The sequence below is a fragment of the Canis lupus genome, chromosome 1, assembly GCF_048164855.1.
Source record: "Canis lupus baileyi chromosome 1, mCanLup2.hap1, whole genome shotgun sequence".
NCBI lineage: Eukaryota > Metazoa > Chordata > Mammalia > Carnivora > Canidae > Canis > Canis lupus.
Window position 1 is genome coordinate 49,257,521 of NC_132838.1, and position 19,749 is coordinate 49,277,269.

The following is a 19,749-nucleotide window of genomic DNA, read 5'->3' on the forward strand; positions in this document are numbered from 1 at the left end:
CCTTAGTTTTTACAATGACACTGTGAGGTAGGTTCTTATAAGGGAACTGCAGCTTTAAAGAAGTTAAAGTCACTTACCAGGGTTGTACAGCAAGTGAGTGACAACACTGAGATATAAAGCCATATCTGCCTGAGTCTAGAACCGATGCACTGAAGTATCAGCTTATGCTCTTTATCTTCCCATCCCTAAACGTCTCTTGCTATGTTTCTCCCTCTCTCTCTCTCTCTCTCTCTCTCTCTCTCATTCTCATTCTCTGTATCCCCAGTAATCACCAAGTTACACCCATTTTATCTCCTAAATTTGTTTTGATTTCTGAGACCTCTTTTTTGGATCCCTACCTACTATTCTTACCCGCCTCTAACCAGATCTAGACAGCCTGAGTGTCTTTTCTGCGCAACCACAGAATGGTTTAAATGCATTGCTGCTCTGATCATGCTAGGTCCCTCCTCAGACGTTTCTGTAACCTCTTTGCTCTGTAGTTCAAGCTCCTTGCGTGTGCTATATGTAAGCCCTTTACTACCTGGTGCTGCCTATTTTTCCGATCTCATTGTGCTAATTTCTCCTTGTCCTCTCCCTGCCCCCCAAGAGTAGCTGAACCTTAGCAGTCCCACTGTGCAGATTACTGTGCTTTCTGCCTCTGATTTATTTCCTTTTATTCCTTCTAGCCAATTTTCTGCTCATTCTTTAAGCCACAGCCCCTGTTTTCTCCAGAAGCACATTTCTGATGCCTTTAACTGGGGCTCAATAGTCCTTGATCATATTTCCATCTTTTATTTACCACATGGCATTTATAATAACTTGCTGATGTGTTTGCCTCCACAACTAGGCCAGGAGTTTCTTGAGCATAAGAATTGGATCCTATTCATGTTTTTGGCCCTCCGACATGGCTTAGTGTTTGTCTTTCATAGTTTATTGAATGAATGATTGAATGACACAGGTATACAGTTTATCCAAGAAAAGAAGGAGGAGCTTCTTTTCGAGTATGAAAATGACTGAATGGCTCTAGTTTCTGAAATATTTCTTTTTTTTTTAAAGATTTTATTATTTTTTAAGTAATCTGTGAGGCTTGAACTCACAACCCTGAGATCAAGAGTCGCACACTCTTCTGACTGAGCCAGCCAGGTGCCCATGAAATATTTCTAAGCATGGTAAGAGAAAGTAAGAAAGAACCTATGACAGTTATTATCCAATAAACATCAAGCACCTTCCTTGTTCCAGGCACTTAGTAAGAACTAGGAATAGATGGGACTCTCATTTTAGTGAAGGGAGACAGATGATAGGCAAATGAATTGAAAAAAGCAAGAAAACAATTTCGTGGAATCATAAAAACTGATGAACATACAACAGGGTGTTAGGATAGGAAGTGCTGCCTTAGCCACTGCTTTAGAAAAGGCTGCGAAGGGAGTATTTAACATGAGACCTGTATGCCCTAGGAAGGAGCCAGTCACATCAAATTGTTGGGGAGCAGCACAGGCAGAGGAGAGTAGCTGGTGCACTGTCCTGAAGGCAGCAGCAAAGTTGTCATGTTTAAGTAACAGAAGTGTTAACTTCTGTTGGTCAGAAAATGGAGAGCAAGGGGGAGAATGGTTGGAAGTTTTTAGAGGTGGCTAGGAGTCCAGTCAGGTGAGGCCTTGTAGAATGGGGATGATGGGATTATTGGGAGCCATTCAAGGGTTCTAAGGTGGGAAGATGATCCTCTCTGAGTTCTCTTACAAAGATCACCGATTATCACATGAAGAACAGATTGTAGGAGGTGGAGAGTAAAACTAATTTAGGAAGGTGGTGTGGCTAAGAGAGGGGATATGGCTTGAGTTAGGGTGATCATAGGGGAAATGGAGAGGAGTGCCTTGGGGACATTTTGGAGAAGGAATCCAGATAACTTACTGATTGATTAGATAGAGGGGAGGAGTAGAGGAAGAAAAGATGACCTCTAAGGTTTTGACTAGAGCAAATAAACATGAAAATCCTATTGTTTACTGAGATTGAAGAAGCAGGAAGTCAAGAGGCCCAAGATTTTGAGATGCTATTAGATATCAAATGGAGGTGTAAAGTTGGAAGGTTGGAGATGTTTCTGGAGTTCAGTGGAAAGGTTGGGGCCAGGGATATAAGTTTGGTACTCATGAGCACTGGAAGGGCTTGGAGGGCTTTAGAGGTAGGAGGGAAGCAGTGTAGCATCGCTGAAACCCAGGGTTTCAGGAGCAGTGGGCTCAACCTGGTCTATTTGTACAAGGGCTTAAGTAAGATCAAAACGGAGAAGTAACCATTGATTCTACTCACATGGATGGTGTCTGTGAACTTGACCATAACAGCGGTTTTGGGGAAGTGGGGCCTAAAGCCCAAGTAGAGTAATTCAAAGAGAGATCTAGTTATGAGGAGAATCTGTAACCTTAGATTCTTTCCATAATTTTTGCTGTTGGCTTAACGACTTAATAAGGCCTTTGGACAAGTCTGTCAGGTGAAAATGGGTGATAGTAGCACAGGAATGAATTGATATGTTTTTGCCACAAGGTGTCACTAATTCTTTATTAGTTTTGAGTAAGTAAACTAGTAGCTGCACAAATGTACCTTGCAATAAAGAGATGCTGTTTTACAAAATCATGTTTATAAAATAGACCAGTTAGAAAGTAGATATTTACATCGTGGAGAGGTTTCCTTCCTAGAGCCAGTCTCTGTAGCATATTTGCTGTGTGTGCGTGTTTAGGTGTGGGGGTGAGGAGCAGCAGGCTAGGATTCAGCAGACCAGGGGAGTGGGTGTAGAGCCCTGGGTGTAGTGTCGGAAGACTTGAGCTCATTTCCAGTTTTGCACCTGCTGTATGGCCTCAGGCAAAATTTAAATGATTCTTTGTCTTAATGAAAGACAACATTTTTTGTGTGTGTGTGGTTGCTGTTTAAAATAGTATCTCTATCTCTATGGTAGATGCTGCCTTACCCATTTCACCCAATGATTTTTACATATCAGAAGAGAATGTGTATAGCAGTGTTTAGATGCTTTTGAAGAGCTGTGTAAATATAAGATTAAAAATTACAAAAATTGTTTATGCCCAACTTTATAGCAATATAGATGTTACATAAAGCAGTTGTATTAGTGAAGACTCTTGGTTGCATATGGTAGAAAGCCAGTTGGGACTTGCCTGCCAAGAAGGGAATGTTTTAAGTGGCTTCAGGAATGGTGGTGCTATGGGGGAGGAGGGCTTTGAATGTGTGCACCCCTACTCTTCTCTTTGCTTCTATCTGATGTCTTTCTTCTCTTTGGCCCCAACTAGCTTCCTCTGCCTAATAAAGAACATTTTGATGCTATGAAGGTTGTAGGATATGCACATGACAACATCCTGTAGGTTGAGAAGGTAAGAAGGCAGAGCTGGAGAAGTAGATGCCATAGAATTACCTTGATTTTGGTGAAGGGAATATGAATTTCAAATTTATGAAAGCCAATATCAGTTAATACTAACCTTCAAAGTTAAAAAAATAAAATCCAAATGTTCTGAAGCAGTCTGATACCCTAGGGTCTGCATGTCTTTCATTTTTAAAATTAGTTCTGAAGCAGTCTGATACCCTAGGGTCTGCATGTCTTTCATTTTTAAAATTAGACCCTATGACATTATTATCTTTTTTTTTTGATAAATTGACACTATAAAGAGTTAACATAAAGGGATAGATGCACCTAATTTAAAGAAATGAAAGATTAAAAAAAATTACCAAAAATTAAAATACAGTTATAATTTTTCTTTTTTTTTTTTAATTCTATTTATTTATTCGTGAGAGACCAGAGAGAGAGGCAGAGACACAGGCAGAGGGAGAAGCAGGCTCCACACAGGCAGCCTGACGTGGGACTCGATCCCAGGTCTCTGGGATCACGCCCTGGGCCAAAGGCAGGCGCTAAACTGCTGAGCCACCCAGGGATCCCCCAGTTATAATTTTTCAAAAGAAATCTTCACTTATAAAATTTCATGATGTAATTTTTCTAAAAGGAAATGTCCCTTGAAATATATGTTAACCTAAAAACCTCTTTTTACATAAATTTTCGGGAACATACATACCAATGTTAAGAGGCATACTTGCTAGATATGATATATATATTAACTTCTCAATCCAAGCAAATATGCTAGTTGCTTTTAACAAAAAAAATGTAACTAGAACCATTAGTATATGTTTTTGCTACATCATATGCATTAATGAATCACAAGTCACTTAGTTATCTGTGAGATTTTACTGGAAAATAAATTCTCATGACCTGAATTCCCTCAGCAGGAAGCAGAAGCAAGTTTTCATACAAGTTCGTATATTGAACGATTGGAATCTCTCAGCCCTGAGATTCTGTTGAAATCCAGGAGATGGAGACACTAGAAGGTAAGTCCCACACCTGCCAAAAGGAAGACATCTCGAAAGTGGAGACCATTCTCTTTCCTGGGAGGCTAGTGTCTCCCTCCTCACCATACAGTTTACCTAATGTCTGAAAATACTGAAAATACATTACCTAATGTCTGATAACATTGGTGGAATTGTGCTTTATTGTACATGTGCCTCAGCTGTCTGTGCATATTCTTATGTATTTAGGTCCCTTCAGTAAGAATCTCTAATGTAATAATATATGGATACAACGAAGGCTTCTAACGTATGTTCAAGGATAAACTTCTTGAAATTAGTAGTTCCTAAGATTTGTTTAAAAAGACAGAGTCAGGGACTCCTAGTTTAAAACGGCATTAACTGAAGGGGGAACGTCTTCCAACTTTGAACTACAACACCCAAGGCAGCAGGGATAGGGTATGTCCCATTTCTGTCTGGCAGTGGATGTGGATGAGGAGGGTGGGGGATGAGAGTTGTGTATAGCAGGCTGGGTTGTAGCTTGAGAGGGAGATCAGATGCACTCTGGTAGGTAGAGGGAGGCCAAGGGCAATGATGATGCTGTCTGCTGACAAACACCAAGTGTGGATTTATTTCCCTTCTTGGAAGGTGAGGGCAGGGAGGAAGCAGAAGAGGAAGAAGAGAAATGTGAAGTTTGCCAAGTGCAAGGACAGGGAAGTGTTCTGGGGGAAAGAGTATGATAAGTGAAGCCCTCGAGGTGAGAGAATGCCTAGAATTTTGGGGAATTGCAAACCCAGCATGTCTGAATCAGAGCACTAGGCAGAGTCTCAAAAAATATGGGATTAAAGGAAGATTAAAGACGCAGTAACAGTTCAAATCTAAATACTAGAGGATGTTGTCAAATGTGGAATCAGTGATTTAAAGAACCATACTGAGGAAGGTTCTCAGGATCTAGAGGAAAAGGTTAAAAAAATTGACCCAGCATGGGAGGTGATATTTGGAGAAGGGAAAACAAGTCAACCTATGATTCCTGTTGCTACAGAAAACAGAAGCAACAACTAAAAACTTAATTTAACACGTGTTTTCTAAATACATAGAGAGGATTCAGTATATTCCAACAAAAACAAATGGCAACATTTTTATATTACAAGGATATAAGAAATAGATCTTATGAGCACTTAGGCAAAAAGAAGCAAGTTAGCTATGCAAAAATCAAAATCCCATTTGCCTTAGGGTTTTCTGCAGTACTCCTGATCAGAAGACAATGGAAAGCCATCTAATAGTCTTCAGGGGAAAGTGCTGGGAACACCTCATTTCTAGCTAAGTCTTTTGTCTTTCAAGGCAATAGCATTTGCTTTCAGATTTTCAAGGCACCATGGATCATCCTGTCCCTTCCTTAAAAAATGCTTGAACACTTCTGCTATCCAAAAGAGCAGTCAAGCTCAGTAATGAACAACTCAGTAGTGAGGAAATTATGATCCACAGGATTTATAAGACCAGTCTTACTCACTTTGGACCAAAACACAGATATTCGATTGGTATGCACGTGGTTTGATTGGTCATGCATCTAGAGGATGAAGCTGATCTTCGGAGCCTCCCTGTACTGTTCCCCCTGAGGCTCCCCCAATTTCCAGGAAGTGTCTTTCTTGCACCTCATGGTTTACCCCATTTTTCAGGAGAATTATCATTTGATGACCACTTAAACTGATGTGGTTCTGGTGTGTGTTAATGTTGGCATACCTGTTTATCTTGTTGAGATACTAACACTCTCCCTTTCTTAAAACGAGGGCTGAGTAATGTGGCACATTTTTGTTTCCAAGAGCCTCACATGTTTTCTGCATCTGTAAGACTCTGATGTTTATCTGACTTGTACTTTTAATTGGTACAAGTACTGGTAAACCCCACGTTAGCATCTGTTGAATTAGTAGGCTTCACTTGGTCTCTTCCTCCACCTGAGACTTGAGGATGTCCCTTTGTTCCTTATGGATGGAGTCGTTTTATTTATTATATACAATGCTAATGTTTAGAAATGTAGTTTAGGTGTTTTTCTATTTCTTAAAGAAAATCTAAGAATCAGATAAATAATTTATCATTTCCTTTTGATCTATGAAGTCAATGACTCACTCTAGGGAGATATATTTTTAAAGGCACATTAAAAAAAAAAAAACAAAAAAACCTAAGAACCATAACATTTCTAGGTACTATTTTTGTGTAACTAGCTTCCCCCAGAAATGGATGGCTTAAGCAACCGTTTTCTTGTGCTCCCAGGTTCTGTTGGTTGGGAATTGGGACAGGATGAGTAGGGGTAGTTTGTTTTTACTCAGTGAGGTCTGGGACCTCAGGTGGTAAGACTCCCAGCTGTGGATTACTTGACAGTTGGGGCTGGAAACATCTAGAAACTCTTTCACTCCCTGTCTAGTACCTGGGCTCCGATGATTTGAATATGAACTGGCATCACTGAGTAGAGCTGTCATCGCCTTGCCCAGACTCTTAGGAAAGGGGACACGGATCCCACTTGCCATGGTAAAATAATCTGTGGCCATACTTTAAAAAATTATCCAATGATAAGTTGCCAACACAGGTTTTCCTTCTCTTTTAGGTTTTGGGATGATGTGATGGGTTGAATTGTGTCCCCTTAAAATTTGCACATCAAATCTCTAGCCCTCGGCTGATGTGACATTTTTTTTGGAAACAAGATATTTGCAGATATAATGAGTTAAATCAGAATGAGGTCATATTGAAGTAGGGTGGGACCCTAATAAAATATGCCTGGTGCTCTTTGATGCTTCTAAAGCCATGGGATGCCACAGATTGCCAGTGACCCACCAGAAGCTTAAAGAGAGGTATGGAACTGATTCTCTCTGACAGCCCTCAGAGGGAAGCAGCCTCACTAACAGTTTGTTGCTGGACTTCTAGCATTCACAAGGATGAGACCATTACATTTCTGTTGCTTAAGCCACCCATTTTGCTGGATTTTGGGATAGCAGCCCCAGAAAACTAATACAGATGGTTTTTAGTGTCTTCAAGATTTTTCATATTTTTGACAAGGAACTTGTGTTTCTTTAAAAATGAGGAAAAATGGGTTTATTTAATGTAATAATTTCAATTTCTGTTTTCCATAAAATGTAGAAATGCCAAAATCTTACTAAGGTTGTATCTAGGTAATAGGACTCTAAGTCACTTTTTTTTTTTTATTCCTTCTTCATATCTATACTTAAAATGTTTTCTGTTCTGGGGAAAAAAAGACTGTAGGAAGCAGCTATTGAATGTAGTAAGGGCTTCTGGGAGTTTGCTCTGGGTTCTGCTCTGCTCCCTGGTGACTTCGAGCCTGTTTCCTGTCTGCACGTGGGGGTAGCACTCCTCAGTGTTGCTGTAAGAAATAAATGAACAAGTATATGCAATTATGGAGGGGCTGGTGGAAGATGAGTTCTTGAGCTCATGCATGTTTTTTCAGTTGATTACTAGTGGCAGATGGAGGGCCTGAAAAGCCAGGGAACCCAGAGAGGTGGCTTTTACTGTGTGTAAAGGCAGCTTGAGCCACATAGGGCCTATCACTTCCCGAGGTCCCTCCTAAGGCTTTGGAAAGGGTCAGGATAAAAAATGGTCATGTGATGGTGTAGTTTATAAAATTTGCAAAACATATTTTAACTACAATCAGTTGAGACTCCTCTTTCCACTCTGACCCACCTCCTTTGGAGAGGCCATGGGGATTTTGGGATTGGGCCCAGGGAAAGTTGACTTATGGATACTTTTAATTTGAGATTTACTTATGTGGTTTGCAGTCACTTCCCTGAAGAGGTAAGCTATGGGTAGTTGTCCTTGGGTAGGAACGGCTTCCAGAGATATTCTTGCTGGCTACAGTGCCTACTCACTCAGCTTTTAACACATACAAGAACACATAACGAGAATGCTTTTTACAGAACCTAGTACAGAAAGCATGTGGGTGGTGAAAGAGAAACAAGATCTAAAATCTATGGAGCCAGTAGGTAGTCTGTGAGAAAATTTCCCAGATTTTACTGTTCCTGTATGAAACTTGATAAAGGTTTCTCCAAATCTGACAGTCTTAAAAATTTATATTAAAAAACAAATAAATAATAAATAATAAATAAATAAATAAATAAATAAAATAAAAAAATAAAAAAATTTATATTAACATGACTTGAGAAGCTAACATTTATTCTTGAGCTATTAATGTTGAAAAGAATCTCAAATTTTAATCAAGCTAAAAAAAAAAAAAAACTCTCCAGGATTAACTTTTATTCTCTCTACAAAAATAATACAAAATATTTACAGGAAGAAGTGATTAAAAAGGGTATGCAGCCAAAAAAAAAAAAAAAAAAAAAAAAAAAGGGTATGCAGCTAAAAAATTGTAGAAAAAGAAGCACTACTGAAATGTATCAGGGGGTGGTTAATAAAAATATCACATAATTTTGGGGGGGTAGGTTTTGCCTGTTGTTAGATAAACCACAGCTTTGTTTATAATTTATAATTTATTCAATGTCACTTTTTCTCATGGGGAGGGCCCTCCAAAATTGTGTGAGTGGCAGGACCCTTGAAACCTGGGTCTGACTTGAAAGAGCCCATTTCCAGATCAGTTCTTGTTCTTCTGTGGAGATGTTATTTGAACCTGATGCTAACATTCAGGATTACTGCTTCTCTGTATTTTCCATTTGCCACAGAAGAACCCAGACTCAAAGTGTTTACCAGTCATTTCCTTTTTTTTTTTTTTTTTTAAATCATTTCCTTTTGATCTAAAAGGTTTCAGTGGTTCTCTCTAGTAAGAGTTTTCAGGATGCATGCTGTTTACCTCATCAGAGCAAAACCCTGACTCAGAGTGTGAGAAATGGCTCTCTGCTTCCTAGGAAGTTTTCAATATAGAAATATGCTGTGCTTTTGAATGAAAAGTAAAATGAAAAGGCAACGGATGGAAATTTCTTGTAAGGAGATATAAAAAACCCCCCAACTCTTCCTGTTCTCAAAAAACCTTTGTTTTTGTCAAAGGGTCTGAGACCTGAATGACACTTTTTGAAGCACCTTTGGCAGATTGTGAAAGGCCCATGAGTCTATGATCCTTCCTTGGGGAAGCCCCTCCACTGCCTTCCTTCTGCACCCACTATGCTTGGGTGTCTTACAGCCAAAGACAGAGTAAAAATGGTCTTGAGTAACACAATAACCTTTGCATACATGTGGTTTTAACTCAAAGCCAGGAGCTTCTTTGCTTTTATCTCTTGTCAAAGATAAGCTTTACCCATTTTGATGGGAAATACTCTGTGGCTTTAAAAATGTTTCAAGTCTTTGAAATACAATAGACGTATTATAGGAAGGACATAAAACCAGTAACCAGCCTAGAATATTTGTCCCTTGTCCCCCATGCTGGAATGGAGAAAAAGAATGTGTCTTCAGAATATGGGCAGTTGGAGTTCCTGGGTGGCAGTTGGAGTTCCTGGGTGGTTGAGCATATGCCTTTGGCTCAGGTCGTGGTCCTGGGGTCCTGGGATTGGATCCTGCATCAGGCTCCCCACGGGGAGCCTGCTTCTCCCATTGCCTGTGTCTCTGCCTCTCTCTCTGTGTCTCTCATAAATCAATCAATCAATCAATCAATCAATCAATCTTAAAAAAAAAACACCAGAAAATGGTTAATCTATGTGCAAATGATACCTTTATCTCTTATTACCTATGTGACCTTGGGAAAGTTACTTAATTTTCTCATCCGTAAAAACATGTGTATTAATATTCACCTCACAGAGTTGTTGTGAGAATTAAATGAGGTAATCTCCCTGCCCCCCAAACTCCCCATCTAGTTATAGGACCTGGTACAAAGAAGGAGCGCAGTAAATGTTTGCATTACAGAAAGGTAATGCCTTCAATATCCTCCCAAGGAGTTTGGGATCTAGAATATAGTAGGGAATAAGAATCAAAGTGAAAAGTTGATTCCCAGAGCCTTTGAAGTTGATGAATATGGAAGTGGAGAAAGATGAGTGGTTGTGGTTTGGAGAAATTCTACTTCAGAGGAAGTTTTGTGTAAAGCTGAGACATAAGCAGGTGAATTATGTATAGGGAACCATTGTCATATCTCCCTGGTTGCAATGAAGAGTACATGTTTATGTATCTGTTCTTTCATCAGCTACATTTAACATGGAACAGTGATGTGAGATGTAACATTTAACGTGTATGAGGATGATTTTTATGGCTGAGGAATACAAAGAGAAATGTGATCCATTTCTGCCCTCAAACAAGTTATATTCTACTAGAAGGAGAGAAACATGAAAACATAAGGACATTAAAATGTGGAGTACAGAAGAGGAAGGGTCAGTTTTACATGGGGAAGGAAGAAATGAGATCTGCATGGCAGCAGAGGTAGGGTGGGGTGTGGACTGTGCAGATTGTCCAGGTAGAGGAATTTGGAATGGACAAAGGTGCAGGTGTGGCTTTGCGTGCTTTGCACATGTGTGGGAGCTGCATGCAGGGCAGGGGTAGGTGGTGCAAGGGACACCTGGAGCTGTGGGCTGGGAAGATAGGCAGTCAGATGTTGGGAGGGCCTAGCCTGCCATGCTTCTGGCAAGGCTACATGGGACCCCATCCAGGAGTAATGATGGTGACCATAGAAGGGGACTCCAAGTGCAAACAGACATCTTCTTATAGGGCAGGCAAGAGGGTGGAATTTGAAGGTTTTGGTAAACAGCGAAGTGGAATTTGGAAGATGAGGCTTCCAATCATTGGATGCTGTATATGTTGGATGAGGAAGACACCTGAGGCAAGGGTGTGAAGTAAGAAGACATCTTTTAAGCCTGAGAATTATATATGAGCTGGGACTAGTAGATTGGAATTAAAATTTTGCTCTTCTGTTTTCTAACTCTGTAATCCCTAGGAATGGCTGGAAATGTAGAACAATTACTATCTCTGCTATGGGAATGGGTAGTCAGACACCAGTGTTCACAAATTAGATTTGAAATCCGACTCAACTTGTTGAAAAACTTACATAACCAAGAGGAATCCTACACATGCAAATGAACACCTGTGAAAATTCTTAGGCAAGAACTGCTAGATTTAGCAACTCCAGTTTATAAACGCAGTTTGAGAGGGGACCAATTTTACAGATTGTTTTGCTGCTTGGATCTGCCATGTTTGTTGAATAGACAATTCCTGTGTTTAATGGAGTTATTGAACTTTCTTTATAAATTAAAGATCCTGAACAGAATGAATCTCTGTGTACTCTGAGGCATGTGGATGTTTGTTGTCTTTTCAAACTTTAGATTTAGACATCAAAGTCTTGCTGTATACAGTTTTTTTTTAGGAACTAAGTGTATGCAATTTAAGTGTCATACCACCTACAGATTTGCCAGGAACCGAGCCACACTTTTTCTCATTTCCAATCGCGGTGAAAACCTTATCACTTTCTGCTATAGAGTCATGGATAAAAATGATTGAGGTCATGAGTAAAATGACCAGATGGCCTCCCCATCACCCTACAGTGAGCATCTCCCCTCACCTATGTTTCTGGCTCCTTAAGACTTCAGTATATTTTTCTTAACATTTGTTTGGGCCATATTTACATCTTTGGGAACTGGTCAATTTCTACATATGACTAAATGCTTCCTTTTACTTGACAGTACATTTAACATGCCAAAAGAATTTCCCAAGATATGATCACATTTTATCTCTTAATAAGTTTATTGGGTATCAGGGACACCAGTCATGTTATGTTGAGAGCTTCTCACTGGGTAATGCATACGCAGTATTAAAAAAGAAACATACCCAGTGTTACAGTGGAGCAGGCTCCTAACAGACTGTTTCAGAAACTGCAATTATAAACTCTAGACAAACTATAATCAATAGCTACCGGGGGCTCTGGAGAGTCAACAAAAGCAGACAGGGAGGAATTGAAACTTGGGGGAGGAGAGTTTCCTGGTGTTTAGCTTTGGCCAGAGAATGGGTCATGGTTGCAAAGATCGTGTGGGTGACTAAAATTCTGGTAGAAAGCCTGTCCTGTTTCTGGCCTGAAGAATCAAAGAGTGGAACACAACCAGGAGAGAGTGAGGGATCACCCAGAGAAGGAGTGACCTAGAATCTGTGTTTGAACTCTGTCCAAGTCTCTAGCTGACCCTCACACTACTCATGCACAAGGCAGCTCAAAGCAGCTTGCAGCTAAGGTGTAGAGTAGTGAACTGAGATTTAATTGCTACGTAGCCATCATAGGTGAGGCAAGCTTTGCAGTTTGAGTCTAACCAAGTCAATTGCCTATTAAAAAATAACAATGATGGGATCAGTATCACAGAAGTCAGTTTTGATGATAATAACATTCACAGTGTCCAGGATATAATCCAAAACTATTCAAAATATGAAGAAGCAGGAAAATGTGACCTGTTTTATTGTTTTGATTTGCATTTCTCTTAAAATTTGCATTTCTCTTTTTTCATTTTTTTAATTTAAATTCAGTTTGCCAGCATATAACATCCAGTACTCATCACATCACATGCCCTCCTTAATGCCTGTCACCCAGTTACTCCATTCCTCCACCCACTTCCCCCCAGTAACCTTCAATTTATTTCCCAGAGTTCACAGTCTCTCATGGTTTGTCTTCCTCTCTAATTTTTCCCTATTTGGTTTCCTTTCCTTCCCTTAGGGTCCCTTTCACTGTTTCTTGTATTCCACATATGAGTGAAACCATATGATAATAGTCTTTCTCTGATTGACTTATTTCACTTAGCAAAATAATGTGACCTATTTTCAAGAGAGAAGAAAATCAAGAATTTTAAAGCAGCTGTTATAATTCTGTTCAGTGGGGTTAAAAAAAAAAAAACGCTCCTAATAAATGAGAAGGTAGGAAATCTCATAAGAGAAATTGAAAGTGTATAAAGTAAAAGTTTTAGAAGTAAAAATATAACATTAAATGAAAAACACATAAAGACGGGGTTTTGGGGTGGCTCAGTCGATTAAGCATCTAACTCTTGATCTCGGATCCCTGGGTGGCGCAGCAGTTTGGCGCCTGCCTTTGGCCCAGGGCGCGATCCTGGAGACCCGGGATCGAATCCCACGTCGGACTCCCGGTGCATGGAGCCTGCTTCTCTCTCTGCCTGTGTCTCTGCCTCTCTCTCTCTGTGACTATCATAAATAAATAAAAATTAAAAAAAAAAAAAAACAACAAAACAAACAAAAAAAAAAACTCTTGATCTCAGCTCAGATCTTAAGCTCAGGGGCATGAGTTCAACATGGAGCCAACTTAAAAAACAAATGAAAGAACACACATAAAGACTCAAAAAGGCTGAAAATAAAACGGATGGAAGAAACCTATCCTGCAAAAAAAATATAAGAAGATTGAAGTGGCTATATTAATATCAGACAAAATAGACTTCCAAAGAGAAATAAATAGAAATAAATAGGAACATTACATAATGAAAGAAAACCTCTATTAGGATGATACAACAATCATAAACATGTATGCTTCTAAAACAGACTCTAAATAAAAAAAACAAAAATTGATGAAAAAATATTGTAATCATAGTGGGAAACTTTAACATCTTTTACAGAGCAATTGATACAATAACTAGACAAAAGTATCAAAGATATAGATATGTAGATCAATCATCTTTACCTAACTGATTTTTAAAATTAATTATTTTTATTGAGACATTATTTTTTTAGAGCAGTTTAGGGTTTACAGAAAAATTGAGAGACCCAGAGATTTCCACATATCTTCTGCCTCCATACATACACAGCCTCTCCATCATCAATATCCCTAAGCAGAGTGGTACATTTGTTACAATTGATGAACCTACACATCACTAAAAGTCCATAGTTTACATTATGGTTCACTCTTGCTGTTGTACATTCTGTGAATTTGGATAAATGTATAATAATATGTATCCATCGTTAGGTATCAAACAGTATTCTCACTGTCTTAGAAATTCTCTGTGTTTTGTGTATTCATTTTCCCCTAGCTCCAACCTTCCACCCTCTGGCAATCACTGATCCTTTCAGTTTCCATAGTTTTGTCTTTTCCAGGTCACATAGTTGGAGTCGTATAGTATGTAGTCTTTTTAGATTGGCTTCTTTCACTTAGCAATGTACATGTGAAGTTCTCTATGTCATTTCAGCTTTTCATAGGTCGTTTCTTTTTAGTACTAATAATATTCCACAGTTTATTCACTCAAGGACATCTTGGTGTTTCCACATTTTAGCTTCAAGATTCTCTCCCTCTGCCCCTCCCCCCTCAAATAAATGAATAAATCTTAAAAAAAAAAAAGCTCAGGAAGGAAGAACAAAGCAAACTAAACAAATTAGAAGGAAAGAAAGATCAGAACAAAAATCAATTAAATAAAACATGTTAACCAATAGAGGAAATTAACAGAACTGGAAGCTTATTTGTTGAAAAGTTCAACATAACTGATAAACTGAGTTAGGTTGATTAAAAAAAAAGAACACCAGTTACTAATATCATGATTGAAAGAAGGGTTATCACTATAATTCCTAAATATAATAGAAAGACCATAAGAGCAACTTGATTATGAAAAATTTGATTCCAACAAAAAGTAATTTTGATGAATTGAGCAATTTTGAAAAATACAACTTAACCAAATTGACCCAACATGGAACAGAAAACCTGAATAGCTCTATAACCACCAAAAATCTCATAGAGAAAACTTCAGGCCCGATGATGGCACATTTTTTTTTTTTTTTTTTTAAAGAAGATAGAAGACAAGTGAACACTTTACAACTCTCTTTTGTCTTCAAGCTGGGCTGCTGGGTCTTGCTGGGAATGGTGACAGGAGTAATGTGAAGATACACTTCAGTGTATCTTTTCTTTGTAAAGATATTTTTATGCAAGGAGAGTTGTGCTAAGTAATATTTCTGTGAGGGTATGAGTGCTGAAAACTATTCCACCATCTTGTTGATGTCACTCTTAAAGTTGTCTTAACATAGAAAATCAATATTTTGCCATATTAATAGAATAAAGGAGAAAACCATATGATCATTTTAATACATGGAGGAAAAATATGACAAAATTCAACATCCATTCACAAGAACAATTATCACCAAACAAAGAATATAAGGTACTTTTTCAACTTATAAAGAACACCTATGAAAAACCTCCAGTTAACATACATTCATGTTGAAATATTAAATTATTTTCTACCAGAATAAAGAATAAGGCTTTTGTCACGTTTACTCAACATTGAATTGGAGGTCCTAGCCACTGCAATAGAGGAAGAAAAAGAAATGAAATGATAAAGATTGGAAAAGAGGAAGCAAAATTGTCCTCATTTTCAGTGTGAAATAATAGGAAAAAATATATATTGGTTTCTGTCCCCAATTCTTGGCACAGAGCTTCTAAAACCCTTGCAATTTCCTGAGTGGTATTAGAACTAAGAGCATCTTTGGTCTTTGAATCTGGTTCCTGACATAGGGCTTTTAAAACCCTCATAATTTCCTGAGTGATAGGAATGTTTTTTGTTTTAATGAGGTGACTCTGGCTGGGCTCCATGATAAGGACTGACCACAGGAAATAGTCAAGCCATGTTTGGAAACTTAAAATTTTCAGCCATTCCCAACCCCATGCCCATCCACTTGAGAAAGAAGGAGGCCTAAAAATAGAATTAATGATTGATTAAACAAACCTAGATGAGGAATTCTCCATAAAAATTCCCAAAATACGGGATTCAGAGACCTTCCAGGTTGGTGAATATATCTGCATACCAGGATAGTAATCCAGCCCAACTACATGGGCACAAAAGTTCTGTACTTGGCACCTTCCCATACCTCACCTTAAGTACCTCTTTACCAGGCTGTTCATCTATATCCCTTATCACATCCTTCAATAAACTGGTTAACCTAAGTAAGTGTTTCCCTGAGTTCTGTGAGCCACTCCAGCAAATTACTAGAATCCAAAGGGGGAAGAGGTCATGGAAACCATGATCTGTAGCAAGGTAGGCAGAACTGCAGGCAACCTGGGGACCTACTAGGGTTTGCAATTGGCATCTTGAAGTAGGGGGCAGTTTTGTGGGACTGAGCCCTAAACCTGCAGGATCTGATGCTGTCTCCAGGTAGACAGTGTCAGAATCGAGTTAAAATGTAGGAAACCCTGCTGGTATCACAGAATTGCTTGTTGTGGGGAAAACCATCATGTGGTGTTGAAAGCTTTGTGAGGGTGGTAGTGTGAGAGCAAAGGAGACACACAAGAGGAGGACTGGGTTTTTCTTAAACAGCAACTAATATAATTGTTTACACAGAAAACCCTGCAGATCTGTAAAACAATTAGAAGTAATAAGTGAATATGCAAAGTCATAGTATATAAAGCTAAAATTTACAAAATCAATTCTATTATTATGCTCTAACAGGAAAAAAAATTGTGAAATGAAATGGAAAAGCAATTCTGTTTATAATAGGTCCCCAAATCAGATTATTTAGAAATAAATGTAAACAGGTGTACACTGAAAACCACAGGACGTGGCAGAGAGAAATTTTAAAAGATTTAAATGAGTGGAAAGATACCTTATCTTCATGGATTGGAACACTCAATTTTAAGATATCAATTCTTCTGAAATTAATCTATACATTTAATTCAATTTTACGCAGTCTCTCTGCTTCTCGGCGGTTGCTGTTGTTCTGGGCTTTTTGCTTAATTTGCAGTACTCAAATTCATTGCCATGTCTTCTGAAGAAGGGAAGCTTTTCGTGGGAGGGCTGAACTTCATCACCAATGAGCAGGCTCTGGAAGACCACTTCAGCAGCTTTGGTCCTATCTCTGAGGTGGTTGTTGTCAAGGACCGGGAGACTCAGCGATCCCGGGGTTTTGGTTTCATCACCTTCAGCAATCCAGAGTATGCCTCAGATACCATGAGAGCCATGAATGGAGAGTCTCTGGATGGTCGCCAGATCTGTGTGGATCACGTGGGCAAGTCAGCCAGGGGAACTAGAGGAGGTGCCTTTGGGGCCCATGGGCGTGGTCGCAGCTACTCTATAGGTGGAGGGGACCAGGGCTATGGGAGTGGTAGATATGACAGTTGATCTGGAGGATATGGATATGGATATGGAAGGTCCAGAGACTATGGTGGCAGAAGCCAGGGTGGTTATGACCGCTACTCAGGAGGAAATTACAGAGACAATTATGACAACTGAAATGAGGCATGTGCACCTAAAGTAGGTACACAAGGAATAAAACTTTGATCCAGGATCATCCTTCCAAATAGCTGTATTTATAAAGATTTTTGGAGCTGCACTGACACATCTGTTCTAGTACATCAAGTTCTATTTTTTAACTGAGCTCCCAAGGTAGCTTGTTACAGAGACCTTTTAGAAAGCTCCATGTGATTTCTAAAATTTTCTCCCATTTAAATACTAATCCTGGGACATTGCAAATGTGGGTATTTTTCCTCTTACCAGTTTTTTAGTTTGGGCTCTCAGGATTACAGATTGTGACCAAAAAATGTTGGCTTAGACTGCTTTAAAAACAAGTAATGTGTGTTTAGGGACATTTAAAAGTCTATCTACAATGTTTATCACGATTAGGAAGCAATTTCCAAATGCAAATACAAGAAATCATTGACACGATTAGAGGTTTAGAGGTGGTTTTTCTTTTTTTAATTCAAGGTTACCACCCTGAGTATAGAGAAGTTTCTTAAAAATATTTGTGAATGTATTTTTTAGTACTGGAAGAAAAAATATTCTGTTGTGTCTCATTTAGCATTTTAAGATGTCCTTCACGGAGCTGATTAAAAAGTGGAAACATGAAAAAAAAATTCAATCTCAATAAAAATCCCTAGAAGTTTACATACTGATTTTAAAATTTATGTGGATACAAAGGACTTTGAATTGCCCAAATAATTTTTAAAAAGAAGAACAAAGTTGCAGGACTTACTATGAAGTTCCAATAATCAAGACTATAGTATAAACAAAAGGATAGATATATTAATAAATCAGCAAAACATCAGAGAATACAAAAGTATCTCTATACCTGTATAGTGATTTTTTTTTATAAAGGCACAAGGCAATTCAATGGGGAAAGGAAGTATTTGAAAGTTCCTAAGAGTGTAGATCTTAAAAGTTCTCATAACAAAAAAATTTTGTGATTATATGTGGTGATGGATGTTAATATAATGGTGGAAATCATTTCACAATATATGCAAATAATGACTCATTATGTTATGTACCTGAAACTAATATAATGTTATATGCCAATAAAAAAGTGGTCTTTCCATATGGGAAAAAAATGCATTGACTCTTACCTCATGTCACACATAGTAATTAATGTGTAAACGGTCATTAACCTAAATGTTAAATCTCAAACTACAAAACTTCTCACAGAAAAAAGGAACAAAATTTTGTGACACTGGATACGGAAAAGATTTGTGAAACAGAAGATGAAAAGCACAAAGGAAAGATGAATTAGAATGGACTTCATTAAAATGAAAAGCATTTGCTCCCCAAAAGACATAGGTAAGAAAACAAAACCAAAAGAAAGGCCGTGGATTGGGAGAAAATATTTGCAAAACATGTATCTGTCAAAGGGTTTATATCTAGATTATGTAAAATACTCTTAGAACTCAATTCCTAAAAGAAAGACAACACAAAAAAAAAGAAAAAGAAAAAAGAAAGACAACAGTTTTTTTTTTTTTTTTTTTTTTTAATGGGCATGGGGTACCTGGGTGGTTCAGTCATTTAAGCGTCTGCCTTTAGCTCATGTCATGATCTCAGGGTCCTGGGATCCAGCCCCATGTCAGGCTCCCCACTCAGTGTGGAGCCTGCTTCTCCCTCTCCTTCTGCCTGCTACTCCCCCTGCCTGTGCTCTCTTTCTGTGTCAAATAAGTAAAAATCTTTTTAAAAAATGGGCATAGGATTGGATATTTCACAAATGACCAGTGGATACATGAAAAGATGCTCAACATCACCAGCCAGTGGAAGATGCAAATTAAAACCACAGTGAGATACTACTATAACTACTACTACTACTACCCTACTACCCACTGGGATGAATTAAACCAAAAAAAATCTGACAATACCAAGTAGTATCAACAATGTGTTCCATATTTTGACAGTGGTGATGTTTTCATGAATTTATATATAAGCAAAATTAATCAAAGTGTTCATTTTTAATGGATATAGCTTATTGTAAAGTTGTATTTTAATGAAGTTGACTTAAAAAATATAAGTCTATAAGAATAACAATTTATTATCCCAGTGGACCAAGATACAAAGATGCTTGTGCACTTGCTAAAGTAGCAAGTGTAGCTGGGGTCAGACTTTAGTTCTCAACCCAACTCTTTTCCCTTCCAATTAGTTCATGCTCCTGAACATAGAATACAGGATTGAAGGAAGGAAGAAGCAAGAAGGGAAGCAAGTGTCCTAAGAATGGATCGGCTGTAATCCAGATCCTTAGTCTTGTCTTAATCAGTGATGTCAAAACACTTCCCCTACTGAAGACATGCCTTGTTTTTAACTTAAAATTTTTTCA

General features: G+C 38.4%; 2 pseudogenes; both read left to right on the plus strand.

The window, feature by feature from the left end:
• Window positions 1-3,303: 3,303 nt before the first annotated feature.
• Window positions 3,304-18,596, plus strand: LOC140635249 (RNA-binding protein 3 pseudogene; annotated as a pseudogene).
• LOC140635246 (actin, cytoplasmic 2-like) overlaps window positions 3,304-19,749 on the plus strand; it is a 138,939-nt pseudogene continuing 122,493 nt past the window's right edge.